The sequence below is a fragment of the Rana temporaria genome, chromosome 2, assembly GCF_905171775.1.
Source record: "Rana temporaria chromosome 2, aRanTem1.1, whole genome shotgun sequence".
Classification (NCBI taxonomy): Eukaryota; Metazoa; Chordata; class Amphibia; order Anura; family Ranidae; genus Rana; species Rana temporaria.
The window spans coordinates 524,670,719-524,684,473 of record NC_053490.1 but is presented as its reverse complement, the minus strand read 5'-3'; the positions used below and the strand labels follow the sequence as shown (position 1 = coordinate 524,684,473).

The window sequence follows — 13,755 nt, the reverse complement described above, 5'->3', positions numbered from 1 at the left end:
ACACCCTGTTAAAGTCTATGGGAGAAATCTAAAGTGCAAATTTTAAAGGCTAATATGCAAGTTATTGTCCTAAAAAGTGTTTGGGGACCCGGGTCCTGTCCCAGGAAACATGTATCAATGCAAAAAAAAGTTTTAAAAACTGAAGTTTTTTCGGGAGCAATGAATTTAATAATGCTAAAAGTGAAACAATAAAAGGCCCTTCAGGTCTGGTATGGATATTAAGGGGAACCCCGCCATCAATTTAAAAAAAAAATTACGTGGGGTTCCCCCCAAATATCCATTCCAGACCCCTCAGGTCTGGTGTGGATTTTAAGGGGAACTCCACCCCAAATAAAAAAAAAAAATGGCGTGGAGTTGCCCCAAAAATCCACACCAGACCCCTTATCCGAGCACATTAACCCTGCCGGCCGCAGAAAAGAGTGGGGGACAGAGTGTGACCCCCCCTCTCCTGAACCGTACCAAGTCACATGCCCTCAACATGGGGAGGATGTCCCCATGTTGATGGAAACAAGGGCCTCATCCCCACAACCCTTGCCCGGTGGTTGTGGGGTCTGCTGGCGGGGGGCTTATCAGAATCTGGAAAAGAACCCCTTTAACAAAGGGGACCCCCAGATCCTGCCCCCCCCTATGTGAATTGGTATGGGGGTACATTGTACCCCTACCATTTCACGAAGGAAGTGTAAATAGTTGTAAAAAACACACACATACACCGTAGAAAAAAGTCCTTTATTAATAAAAAAAATGTAAAAAAATCCAGCGTTTGTAATCCACTAGGTCCAGGCTCCCTGCTCCAACGTTGTCTGTATCCAGCGACTGGTGATCTCTCCGGTCCAGCGATGAGAAGATCATCCGGGAACCAGAGCGCAGCATCGCCCGCCTCCTCTCTCCGCCAGACACAGCCCGGCGAATGACGCTGCTGAAGCTGTGACATTTCTTATATTGGTGAGGCGGGGCCACCTGTCACGTGACCCCGTCCCCCTCTGACGCACCCTCTGCTACGTCACTGGGGAAGCCTGGCTTCCCCCTTGCGTCAGAGGGGGCGGGGTCACATGATGGGTGGCCCCGCCTCACCTATAAAAGAAATGTCACAGCTTCTCCAGCGTCATTCGCCGGGCTGTGTCCGGCGGAGAGAGGAGGCGGGCGATGCTGCGCTCTGGATCCCGGATAATCTTCTCATCGCTGGACCGGAGAGGAGATCACCCATCGCTGGATACAGACAACGTTGGAGAAGGGAGCCGGGACAGAGTGGATTACCACCGCTGGATTTATATTTTATTTTTTTATCAATAAAGGACTTTTTTCTATGGTGTGTGTGTTTTTTACAACTATTTACACTTCCTTTGTGAAATGGTAGGGGTACAATGAACCCCATTACCAATTCACATAGGGGGGGGGGCAGGATCTGGGGGTCCCCTTTGTTAAAGGGGTCTTCAAGATTCTTATAAGCTCCCGCCAGCAGACCCCCACAACCACCGGCCAGGGTTGCGGGGATGAGGCCCTTGTCCCCATCAACATGGGGACATCCTCCTCATGTTGAGGGCATGTGGCCTGGTACGGTTCAAGAGTGGGGGGAGCGCACTCTGTCTCCCCCTCTTTTCTGCGGCCGGCCAGGTTAACGTGCTCGGATAAGGGGTCTGGTGTGGATTTTTGGGGGAACTCCACGCCATTTTTAAAAAAAAAATTTGGGGTGGGGTTCCCCTTAAAATCCACACCAGACCTGAAGGGCCTGGTAATTGAATTTGGGGGGACTCCCACGCTTTTTTTTATTTTTTTTTTATGAATGAATTCTCTCTGAATTGCCGGGAGCCGACAATTCATTAGAGCCGCAAGTCCGGTTTTAAATCACTTTTTTTCTTTCAGAAATGACACTTTGTGCAGGGACAGTTCTATGTACGGGAAACATGCGCTATTTCACAGGCATACTTTACACCCCCCCTAGGTACGAAATTTAAAGGAATATTTCACTTTTATTGTTTCACTTTTAGCATTATTAAAATCACTGCTCCCGAAAAAAACTGACGTTTTTAAAACTTTTTTTTGCATTGATACATGTCCCCTGGGACAGGACCCAGGTCCCCAAACACTTTTTAGGACAATAACATGCACATTAGCCTTTAAAAATAGCACTTTAGATTTCAAATGTTCGAGTCCCATAGACTTTAACGGGGTTCTAAAGTTCACACGAAAGTTTGGTGTGTTCGCAAGTTCTGATGCGAACCGAACAGGGGGGTGTTCGGCTCATCCCTAGTTCACACCACAAGCATTCCCGTCAACAACGCATGGAAAGTAGGTTATATGGTTTCCAGTGGCATAGTTCACACCAGTGCGTTCCAGTTCCAGAAAAAAGTAGAACGTGCTGCATTTTTCCTGCACTGGACTGTACTGGAACGCTGTAAAACGCATCAAAAACGCACTGAAACACACATGACCTTATTTAAGGCTAACCACTTAAGGACCGGACCAATATGCTGCTAAATGACCCAAGGGATTTTTACAATTCGGCACTGCGTCGCTTTAACAGACAATTGTGTGGTCGTGCGACGTGGCTCCCAAACAAAATTGACGTCCTTTTTTCCCCACAAATAGAGCTTTCTTTTTTTGGTATTTGATCACCTCTGCGGTTTTTATTTTTTGCGCTATAAACAAAAATAGAGCGACAATTTTGAAAAAAAATGCAATATTTTTTACTTTTTGCTGTAATAAATATCCCCCAAAAACATATATAAAAAAAAATGTTTTCCCCTCAGTTTAGGCCGATACGTATTCTTCTACCTATTTTTGGTAAAAAAAATCGCAATTAGCGTTTATCAATTGGTTTGTGCAAAATTTATAGCGTTTACAAAATAGGGGATAGTTTTATTATTTTATTTTTTTTACTACTAATGGCGGCGATCAGTGATTTTTTTCGTGACTGCGACATTATGGCGGACACTTCCGACAATTTTGACACATTTTTGGGACCATTGTCATTTTCACAGCAAAAAATGCATTTAAATTGCATTGTTTATTGTGAAAATCACAGTTGCAGTTTGGGAGTTAACCACTAGGGGGCGCTGTAGGAGTTAGGGTTCACCTAGTGTGTGTTTACAACTGTAGGGGGGTGTGGCTGTAGGACTGACGTCATCGATCGAGTCTCCCTATAAAAGGGATGACACGATTGATACGCCGCCACAGTGAAGCACGGGGAAGTCGTGTTTACTTACGGCTCTCCCCGTCCTTCAGCTCCGGGGAGCGATTGCGACGGAGCGGCTATAAACGTATAGCCGCGCCGTCGTCCCGGATCGCTCCCCACGGGAATCCGACCGCCGCATTTAGCGGGGGGGGGGGTCCCGATCGGACCCCCGACCCACGTCTAGGCAGGGACGTACAGGTACGCCAATGTGCCTGTACATGCCATTCTGCCGACGTACATATACATGCGGCGGTCTGGAAGTGGTTAAGAAGAAAGAGTGGGGAAAAAAAGCACTGGACTGTATTAAAAAAAAAAAACACCAAAAACGCACTGGAACACATCAAAAACATGCATGCAGAAAAAGCATCTGGAACGAATCCGGACTGCGTTTCTATGGTGTGAACTGGCCCTTACTGCGACTTCAAAGCCGCGTAATTTTGCCGCGATTTCAGGGAATGCCTGTGTAACTCTCAAGTTGGGCCAAAGTAGTGCAGGGACTACTTTGAAGTCGGAGCGACTTGAAGTCGCACAGATATGAATGGTACTCATTTGAAATCATGGGGTACGACTTGACATGTGACTTTTCAGTTCCAAGTCGCAGCACAGGTTGCACAAGTGTGAAAGGGGCCTAAAGGTTAAAAAATAAAAGAGGGGGGCATAAAAAAACGCGCATGCAGAAAAGCACTCAGAACAAGCGTTTTTATGGTGTGAACTGGCCCAAAAGGTGAGAAAAAAAGTGTAAAGAAAAATGAACTTGGACTACATCAAATAAACACTAAAAACGCACGAAAAACACACCAAAAATATGTCAAAAACGTGCATGCAGAAAAACACTCTGAACGCATCTGGACTGCGTTTCTATGATGTGAACTGGCCATAAAGTTGAAGAAAAGAAGAGGAAGGAAAGATGCACTTGGACTACATCAAATACACACCAAAAACGCATGAAAAACGCACAGAAACAAACCAAAAACACGTCAAAAACGCGCATGCAGAAAAGAATCTGGACCGCGTTTCTATGGTGGGAACCGGCCCTCAAGGAAGACCAAAAATTAAAATGGATACAAATTCCTCATTCTGCGAAAGAACTTGTTCTAAAGACGGACAGGAAATGTTGGCGCTATTTTTGGCTCGCTATCGATCGTAGGAAGCGGACGCCGAAACATGAACGCAATCAGATCAAAGGAGAATATTTTTCAAGCTTCCAAAATGTGTCAAAGTTTTTTTTTTCTGCCAGTTAGAAAGTCTTTGGGGAGGTCGGTCTGTCCTCACCTGAGCTGTGCAGACGATCGGTCCCCGGAGATCGGTGTTCAGTCCAGGAAGATTCAGAGCAACTCCAGTGTGACTCCGGTCCGGGGATCAGGCTGGAGATCACTCATGTTATTATTATATTGATTATTATCTCAGAGAAGGGAGGAGACCAGAAAGAACAATCCCTATTGTAGGGAGTATTTCTGTGACAGTGTGTCTCAGAGAGGAGAGAAGAGGATTTCCTAGTGTAGAGAGAGGAGTATCTGTACAGCGAGAGGGAGGAGACTAATCTTTTCCTACTTCAGGAAGGATTTACACCACAAAAACACCAACCTCCGAGAAGAGTTGGCGCGGTGCCTGTGTCATGTCTGTGAACGTAACGCTACATACTGTGCATACTTCTTCATACTGTGTATACCTCTTCATACTGTGCATACTCCTTCATACTTTGCATACCTCTTCATACTGTGCATACCTCTTCATACTGTGCATACCTCACCATACTGTGCATACCTCTCCATACTGTGCATACCTCTTCATACTGTGCATACCTCTTCATACTGTGCATACTCCTTTATACTGTGTATACCTCTTCATACTGTGCATACTCCTTCATACTGTGCATACCTCTTCATACTGTGCATACCTCTTCATACTGTGCATACCTCTCCATACTGTGCATACCTCTTCATACTGTGCATACCTCTTCATACTGTGCATACTCCTTTATACTGTGTATACCTCTTCATACTGTGCATACTCCTTCATACTGTGCATACCTCTTCATACTGTGCATACCTCTTCATACTGTGCATACTCCTTTATACTGTGCATACCTCTTTATACTGTACATACCTCTTCATACTGTGCATACTCCTTTATACTGTGCATACTCCTTCATACTGTGCATACCTCTTCATACTGTGCATACCTCTTCATACTGTGCATACTCCTTTATACTGTGCATACCTCTTTATACTGTACATACTTCTTCATACTGTGCATACCTCTTCATACTGTACATACTCCTTTATACTGTGCATACCTCTTTATACTGTACATACTTCTTCATACTGTGCATACCTCTTTATACTGTGCATACTCCTTCATACTGTGCATACCTCTTCATACTGTGCATACCCCTTCATACTGTGCATACCTCTTCATACTGTGCATACTCCTTTATACTGTGCATACCTCTTCATACTGTGCATACCTCTTCATACTGTGCATACCTCTTCATACTGTGCATACCTCTTCATACTGTGCATACTCCTTTATACTGTGCATACCTCTTCATACTGTGCATACTCCTTTATACTGTGCATACCTCCCAACTTTCTAAGATGGGAATGAGGGACACCTTTTAGCAAAATTATGTTGGCATAGGACACACCCCCGCCACGCCCCCCTTAAAGGGAAATTGTACAAAAAAAATGATTGCTTAAACCCACAAGTATTTTTTGTACCATCACTATTCCTTCATATTGTCTTTTGGGATTTTAGAAATTGGGTGAAAGGTTTAGCACTGTAAAGAAAATGTTTTATGATAGATAAATAGTGCATTGTATATACAACTCTATAGATCTGACCAAAATGAGGGACAAATGAGGAGGAAAGAGGGACAGAGGTACTTTGCTCCGAATGAGGGACAGTCCTTCACAATCCGGGACAGTTGGGAGCTATGACTGTGCATGACTAGGGCAGCCGGATAACTTACCGCACCAACCAATACAAGCATATACCTCTTAACATTATACCTTTCCCAATAACCACGCTGACACCTGCTGGATTAAAATGGCCTGTTAGGCCTTTATTAACAAATACAAAATAACTGTATATATATATATATATATATATACACAATTATATATATATATATCACCCAACTTTAAATATTTAACATATTCCTATATTATTAAACCTTTTAACCATACCTTGGTTGTCAGTCCCCCTGACAACCCCTGATCACTCTTTTGGGCCTGTGGTACCCTCTTAGCTAACAACATGTCCCCAGTCGCAACTACCAACTCGAAGACCCTAGCTGACCACAGACCCACCCACTTCTCCCCTGGTGGTCCAGACTGACACCAGACCACCAAGGCAGACACCATCCCTGTAACTATGCCCCCCCACCGTTTTTACCTAACCACCGTCTATTTCTACCAAACGGCAGGGGAACCCACCGCCACCGCGGCACAAGTGGGACCACCTCACACTTGGGCCCGCCGCCACACCAGGAAAGCCCTCCTAACGCCCTCCTCCAATCCCAGAGCCCAAAGATCGATCGCGATCGGGTTGAGATGAACCCCGTCCCCCCTCAGGTACCTCCAGGTCTCAACCTCCAACTCTGAATGACGAACCGCTATCCCACCTTGCTGAACCACAAACCTGCCCACCTCTCTATTCACCTTTATCCGGGCCTTATCCAACCGCTCTAGTGACCTAGCCTCCCTCCAGGCCATGCGAGCCACAATATCTGACCAAACAATGATCAGGTCAGGGAAAGAGGCCCGCAGTCGGCGTATGTCCCATTGGATGTCTTTGACCACCTGGCGCATCGGCCGGACGCTCAAATCATTCCCGCCTGCATGGATCACCAAAATGTCCGGGGCCCTGTCTAAGCTAGCCCCCCTATGAACTTCCGGCAACACCTTCTGCCACATGAGCCCCCTAATCCCGATCCACCGTACCCTTCCTTCCTCCCTGGGTACCCCCAGCTGTCTCCCCCCAGGCTTGACATCCGCCCTTCTCGCCCCCCAAAACACAAATGAATGTCCTAGGATCCAAATCAGACAACCTTGGGGATCTGTAATGACATAAAAAGAGAAAAAACAATACCCCGCAGGACAAAAAAACCCCCGCAAATATCAACATCAGCATTGTCAACCACAGATACATCACTTTACAACAAATGAGGACGCACATACAGTTTATATCTATTAGACTCCCATCTGCCAATCCGCTTTACAGAATCTGCAGGCAGGCCTCCCCTTGCTGCTTCAGTCGCTGCCCCTATTCGAAACGAATGAGCCGAATATTCCCCCGGGACTAAACCCCCCTCCTTCAGACATTTACGGAATACCGCCGTAAACTGGAACCTAGACAAACACTCCCCTTTTTGATGGACGAACAGGGCCTCCCCCCCTTTTGGGCGAACGCCCAAAAACCGTCTTACCACCGCCACCGGGCATGTCAACGGACAATTCCCCTGGAACAACTCTATTTTCACGCCCCTTCCTAGTTGATCCGTCTTTGAACGCCTAAGCCAAATCACCACTGATTCCTCCAGGCACCTAACGTCCCGCAATTGCAGCCCACCCCCCACCAACTTGGAGGGGGAAACTAATTCTCCCACCCTGAACGCCCCAAAAAAGGCCAGAACAAAAACAGCCCGAAAAAGTATCTGTTCATGAAGCGATGCGCAAACCTTTTCCAAATTCCCCAATATCGTACCCAGGACTGCGAACAACACCGGACGTCTGGAATCCTGTGTAGCACTGCCCTTCCTGTACCCCTTTAGCACCCTGCGTACCACGAAGGATTTCGTAAAATCCCTGAGGCCTGCCATCTGAAATAAAAAGGCCAACGCTGCCATCTTTTTGCTAATGGCGCCACCCGAGGTTCCCCTCTCGTAATTGCTGCACACAAAATATAAGACCAACGCCTGCACGTCTTCCGGATCTTCCGACCCTCCTACCTCCTCCCTCAGTGCGGACCATTCCTGCCACACCTTAGAGTAAGCTCGCCACGTTCCCTCGCTGATCGACTGCCGAATCAATCCTGCGGCGACTCCAGTGCAATGTCCCACAACTTCTGTGGGCAGGGTTCCCCCTGCCCCTCTGCCCCTGGCGCCAGGATCCGGAATTCCTCCCACTGGAAACGAGATAAAGCATCCGCCAATCTGTTATCCACCCCAGGAATATGCACCGCATAGATCAAGGCATTCACTCTGAGACACTTAAGTACCAAGTAACGCAGTAACCTAATCACCGGGGGAGAGGATGCCGATATGCTGTTGATCGCCCATACCACCCCCATGTTGTCGCAATTGAAGCGCACCTTTTTATTCCTGAAGGACTCCCCCCACAATTCCACCGCCACCACAATGGGAAACAACTCCAGCAGCACCAAGTTCCGGAGGAACCCGGCTGCCCTCCAAGACTCCGGCCAGGGCTCCGCGCTCCACCGCCCGTGGCAATAGGCCCCATAGCCCATTGACCCTGCTGCATCAGTAAATAGAGCCAGGTCAGCGTTGCTGACCGGCCCCGTCTGCCACATCGAGCGACCATTGAAAGAGTCCAGGAACGTTCCCCAGACCCTCAAATCGTCTCTCAATTCATTGGTCAGGCGCACAAAATGGTTCGGCACCCGAACCCCAGCCGTGGCACCTGAAAGCCTTCGGCTGAAAATGCGCCCCATAGGAATAATCCGACACGCGAAATTTAACTTTCCCAACAAAGATTGGAGTTCCTTTAATCGAATCTTCCGCTTCACTCGGGCCTCACTGACCTCCCTCCTCAATGCCACCACTTTATCCTCCGGCAACCTACATTCCATCGCTACAGAGTCAATGGTGATCCCCAAGAACACCAGCTCAGACGCAGGGCCCTCCGTCTTGTCGGGCGCCAAGGGGATCCCAAAACGCTCCGCCAAATACTGCACTGTACCTAACAACAGCGGGAGTCCGGGGGGCCTATGCACAGGAAGTCGTCCAAATAGTGGATGACGGAATTCACCCCCGCCACCTCCCTGACCGCCCATTCAAAGAACGAGCTAAAAGTCTCAAACAAAGCGCACGATATGGAACAACCCATTGGCAGGCAACGATCAACAAAATACTCCCCTTGCCAGTGGCACCCCAGCAAACGCAAACTAGTAGGGTGTACCGGTAACAGCCTGAAGGCGGATTCCACATCCGTCTTTGCCATCAAGGCCCCCTTCCCGTATTTTCTAACCCAAGACACCGCCGCATCAAACGATGTATAGGTAACCGCGCAACTCTGCGGATCAATACCATCGTTGACCGAACCCCCTTTCGGGTGCGACAGATGATGTATCATCCGAAATTGACCCACTTCCTTCTTCGGAACTACGCCCAACGGGGACACCACCAAACCCCCCACCGGTGGTTCCTGAAACGGGCCGGCCATCCGGCCGAGCGCCACCTCCTTGGCCAGCTTAGCCGACACCACCCCCGGATGTCGCAGAGCTGACCGCAAGTTGTCCGCCACTGGAGGAACCTCCGCCAACGAACTCGGAATCACGAAACCCTCCCCGAACCCCTTTTCTAGCAAACACGCCGCCGCCCGATCCGGATACTTACTTAGAAAAGGCAGCATCCTTTCCAGTCTCACCGGCGTCATTCCCTTTTCCAGCGCCCTCTCCGGCCCGCTTCCCCTGTTTGAAACACCTATTGAACGCGTGCGACCCACCACACCCTGAGCACTCGTGCTTGAAGCGGCACGATCCTCCAAACCGACAGGTTCCATCATTGAACTGCCAGCACACCCCTTTCTTTTTGAGGGCCGGCGATCCCGAGGAGGAAGCGCCGCCGGCCCCCCCAGGAAAGGACTGGCCCGCAGCCCTGGTCGAGGTCATCAACCTCATCCACAGGCTAATGTCCTTATGGTCCCAGCGAATGGAGGGACGAACTTCCTTGCGCTGGCGAAACTGCTCGTCATACCTCAACCACGCCAAACCCCCATATACCCTATGCGCTTCGTGAATGGCATCAAGGTAACAAAATAGGGCCGAGCAGTTCTCGGGGGCCTTTTCCCCGATGACGCTAGCCAGAATCGCAAACGCCTGTAGCCAATTCGTAAATGTCCGCGGAATGAGCCTATACTGACGTTTTTCCTCCTCATCTTTTTTGCTCTCGTCCGGCTTCACCCGGTCGAGGTGAAATTTTTCCAACGGGAGCAGGGAAAAAATTTCCACAAACTCGTCCTTCTGAATTTTTTCCCTCACCTCCGGCTTCAGATGGGCACCCAACGGCCCTTCAAAGCAAATGTAAACCTCCCCCCTAGCCGCGTCATCTAGCCGCACCTTCTCCACGTCCTTGTCCTTGTCCTTGCGTTCCGCCGCCGTTCCCACGCCGTCCTTGTCCGTCTGTGTCCCTGCCACGCCCGTCGCTGGAGTCGCCGGCACAGGGGGGGGACAACTGCCGCCTGAACAGCGGGGGCAGGCACCAAGGGGGGGGGGGACCGGCACCGGGGGGACCCATGGCCCCAGCGGGCTCGCAACCTGGGGAGCACTCCCATCCAGCCTACGCAACAATTCCCTTAAAGCATCCCACACTCCCCCCTCCCCCGAGGGACTAAGGACCGCCACCCCCCCACTAATGTCCTGCGCACTAACCCCACCCCTCCCCCCCGCAATCAAGTTAGATGTAGTCTTACCGGTTCGGCGCGGCCGTGAAGGTCCTCCAGCCGATGCGTTCGCATAACGTCCATCCTCCGCGGGGTCCTCCGGCAGCTCCCCCTCTTCACTGCTGCTGGATCTGGTCGCCGCCTGCCCGTGTGGTCGATGACGCACCTCCTCTCTCCTTCCCCGACCGCTGGACACAGCTGGCGTTGTGACAGGTATGGGAGCCACCACCCCCCGAGGGCTCTCGTCTCCCTCGCTGCTGAACTCCTCGATCAGATCATCCCTCAGCACTGCGACTGCAGCCTGAGCACCACTGCCCCTCCGGTCAACCCTCCCAGACTCCGATCGGGGCCTGGAGGCGGGACCTCCCGACTGACGTGAATGGCCTGGTGTCGATCCATCCGCTTCACTGACCGCGTCCCCACCGCGTGCGAGGCCACCGCCTGCGCCCCAAACTAGGCCGGCGCCTGTTAGAGGATCCTTCCCACGCCGGGCCGCCCCCCCGACCGGAACATCGCCACCGGGGGCAGCCACATGGATCTGGGCCCGCACCAGCACAGGGGAGGTAGGCCTGGGCACCCGAGAGGCCCCCCCGCGCTGCGCGCTGACCGCCCCCCCACCCCCCGCCCGTGCAGTGGAAGACTGAGATTGCTTGGCGGGGGGGCCCGACGGGGGCCTACTGGGACTCCGCACCCGACGCTGTGACCTGGGGGTGTTGTCTGGGCTGAAGCGCTCCGGCGGTATAGACCGCCTCGCGCGCGTTGATGCAGGCCTAGTCCCGACTGGGGCCTGCTGAACCCCCCGCAGAGTGGCGGTGATCTGGCTTTGCAGCCAATCCGCGCCGTGGACCTCCGCAGCAGCTTGAAGCTGCGCTAGTAACCCGGCTACCTCGGACATCTCACCCTTCCCTGCCTTTCCACAGATGGCCTAGAGACGCTGACCCGACACACAGACGCAGAGCTGCACGACTTTTCTCCTTGCTTCTTCCCCCGGACTGACGATGCCCCTCCTCCAGCATCGCCTAGCTAGCTAAACACTCCTCCCCCCTTTACTCACCTCCTCCAATCCGATAATTTCCAGGATCCTTTAGCCACCCCCCTACCTTTTACCCTTCCTTCACCTAAGTTCTCTACACCCTGTCATGCTGTCCTCCGCCTCCATTGCATTACAGCTACGAACTTGTCTTACTCCTTCATACTGTACATAGGGTTGCCACCTTTTCTTCATGCCAAACAGCCTAGGACACCTTTGGGTGCCCAGAGGAGAGTAGTAATGTGGTGCACATAGCGTGCCGCAGCAAACAGTGGGTGTGGCCAAATTGCTCTTGCTGCCCTGCCCCCCAGTGATGCCGAACCTGCCCTCAGACCGCTGCCCACAGCTCCCGGACTGCAGCAGATTTATGTGTGACTATCTTGGTTACTTGGGGAGCCACAGCCCGGTCTGAATAATGACTCATACCTCCCAACTGTCCCGGATTCCGCAGGACCGTCCCGCGATTTAAAGTAAGTGCCATGAATCTTGTCAGGAGTCTCAGATTCCCAGCTCCTGATAAGCTCCACCCCCCTGCCTCCAGTGTAGGACAACTCCACCCCCACCTCCAGTGCAGGACAGCTCCACCCCCGCCTCCGGTGCAGGACAGCTTCACCCCCGCCTCCAGTGCAGGACAACTGTGCCCCTGCCTCCAGTGCAGGACAGCTCCACCCCTGCCTCCAGTGCAGGACAGCTCCACCCCCGCCTCCAGTGTAGGACAACTCCACCCCCACCTCCGGTGCAGGACAACTCCACCCCTGCCTCCGGTGCAGGACAACTGTGCCACTGCCTTCAGTGCAGGACAACTGTGCCCCTGCCTCCAGTGCAGGACAACTGTGCCCCTGCCTCCAGTGCAGGACAGCTCCACCCCCGCCTCCAGTGCAGGACAGCTCCACCCTTGCCTCCAGTGCAGGACAGCTCCACCCTTGCCTCCAGTGCAGGACAGCTCCACCCTTGCCTCCAGTGCAGGAAAGCTCCACTCTTGCCTTCAGTGCAGGACAGCTCCACCCCCGACTCCGGTGCAGGACAACTGTGCCCCGCCTCCAATGCAGGACAGCTCCGCCTCCGGTGCAGGACAGCTTCACCCCACCTCAGGTGCAGGACAACTCCGCCCCGCCTCCGGTGCAGGACAACTCTGCTCCCCCTCCAGTGATGGACCGCTCCACCCCCACCTCCAGGTAATGACTGCTCCACCCCCGCCTCCGGCTTCACTGAAGGACAGCTCTGCCCTCCAGCTTCCTGCCTGTCAGTGGCGCCCACCAGGAGTATTAGTTTTGTTAATACGGTGAAGGACCAGGAGAGTGCCAAGGGATGCAGAGTCATACTGTGCACACGTCTTCATACTGTACATACTCCTTCATACTGTAAGGGCCTTAAAGACATGGATGAGCGAGTTTGGGGTGGAGGAACTTGACTGGCCTGCACAGAGTCCTGACCTCAACCCGATAGAACACCTTTGGGATGAATAAGTGTGGAGACTGCCATAGACACACTCCTAAACCTTATGGATGGCCTTCCCAGAAGAGTTGAAGGTGTTATAGCTGTAAAGGGTGGGCCAACTCAATATGGAACACTACGGACTAAGACTGGGATGCCATTAAAGTTCATGTGCGTGTAAAGGCAGGCGTCCCAATACTTTTGGGGTTATAGTGCGTATGTTTTGGTGAAAGTTGCTCCAGTAGGATCGCCCTAAAATGGCCAGGTTCTCCGTGAAGCCGATTGAACTGGTCAACCAAAATTTTTGCTGTTTATTTCCAGCGCGTCTCAGCGCCTGAACATTCGGCACCAACAGTCAACCTACGGGCTGGAGAATAATAAGAGATCGATCAAAACCCAGAGACGGAGCACTTCATTAATCGCAACAGTGCAAATTTACAAAAATAGGCCCAGATTCTCAAAGGACTTACGACGGCGCAGCGCCATGTACGCCGTCG

General features: G+C 51.4%; 1 protein-coding gene across 1 annotated transcript in view; it reads right to left on the bottom strand.

Moving 5' to 3' along the window:
• LOC120928037 (granulocyte-macrophage colony-stimulating factor receptor subunit alpha-like) overlaps positions 1–4,670 on the bottom strand; it is a 72,961-nt gene extending 68,291 nt beyond the window's left edge. Inside the window, exon 1 of the mRNA XM_040339108.1 lies at positions 4,445–4,670. The gene's annotated coding sequence lies outside the window, so the exon portion shown is untranslated. The remainder of the gene's footprint in view (positions 1–4,444) is intronic.
• Positions 4,671–13,755: the final 9,085 nt, after the last annotated feature.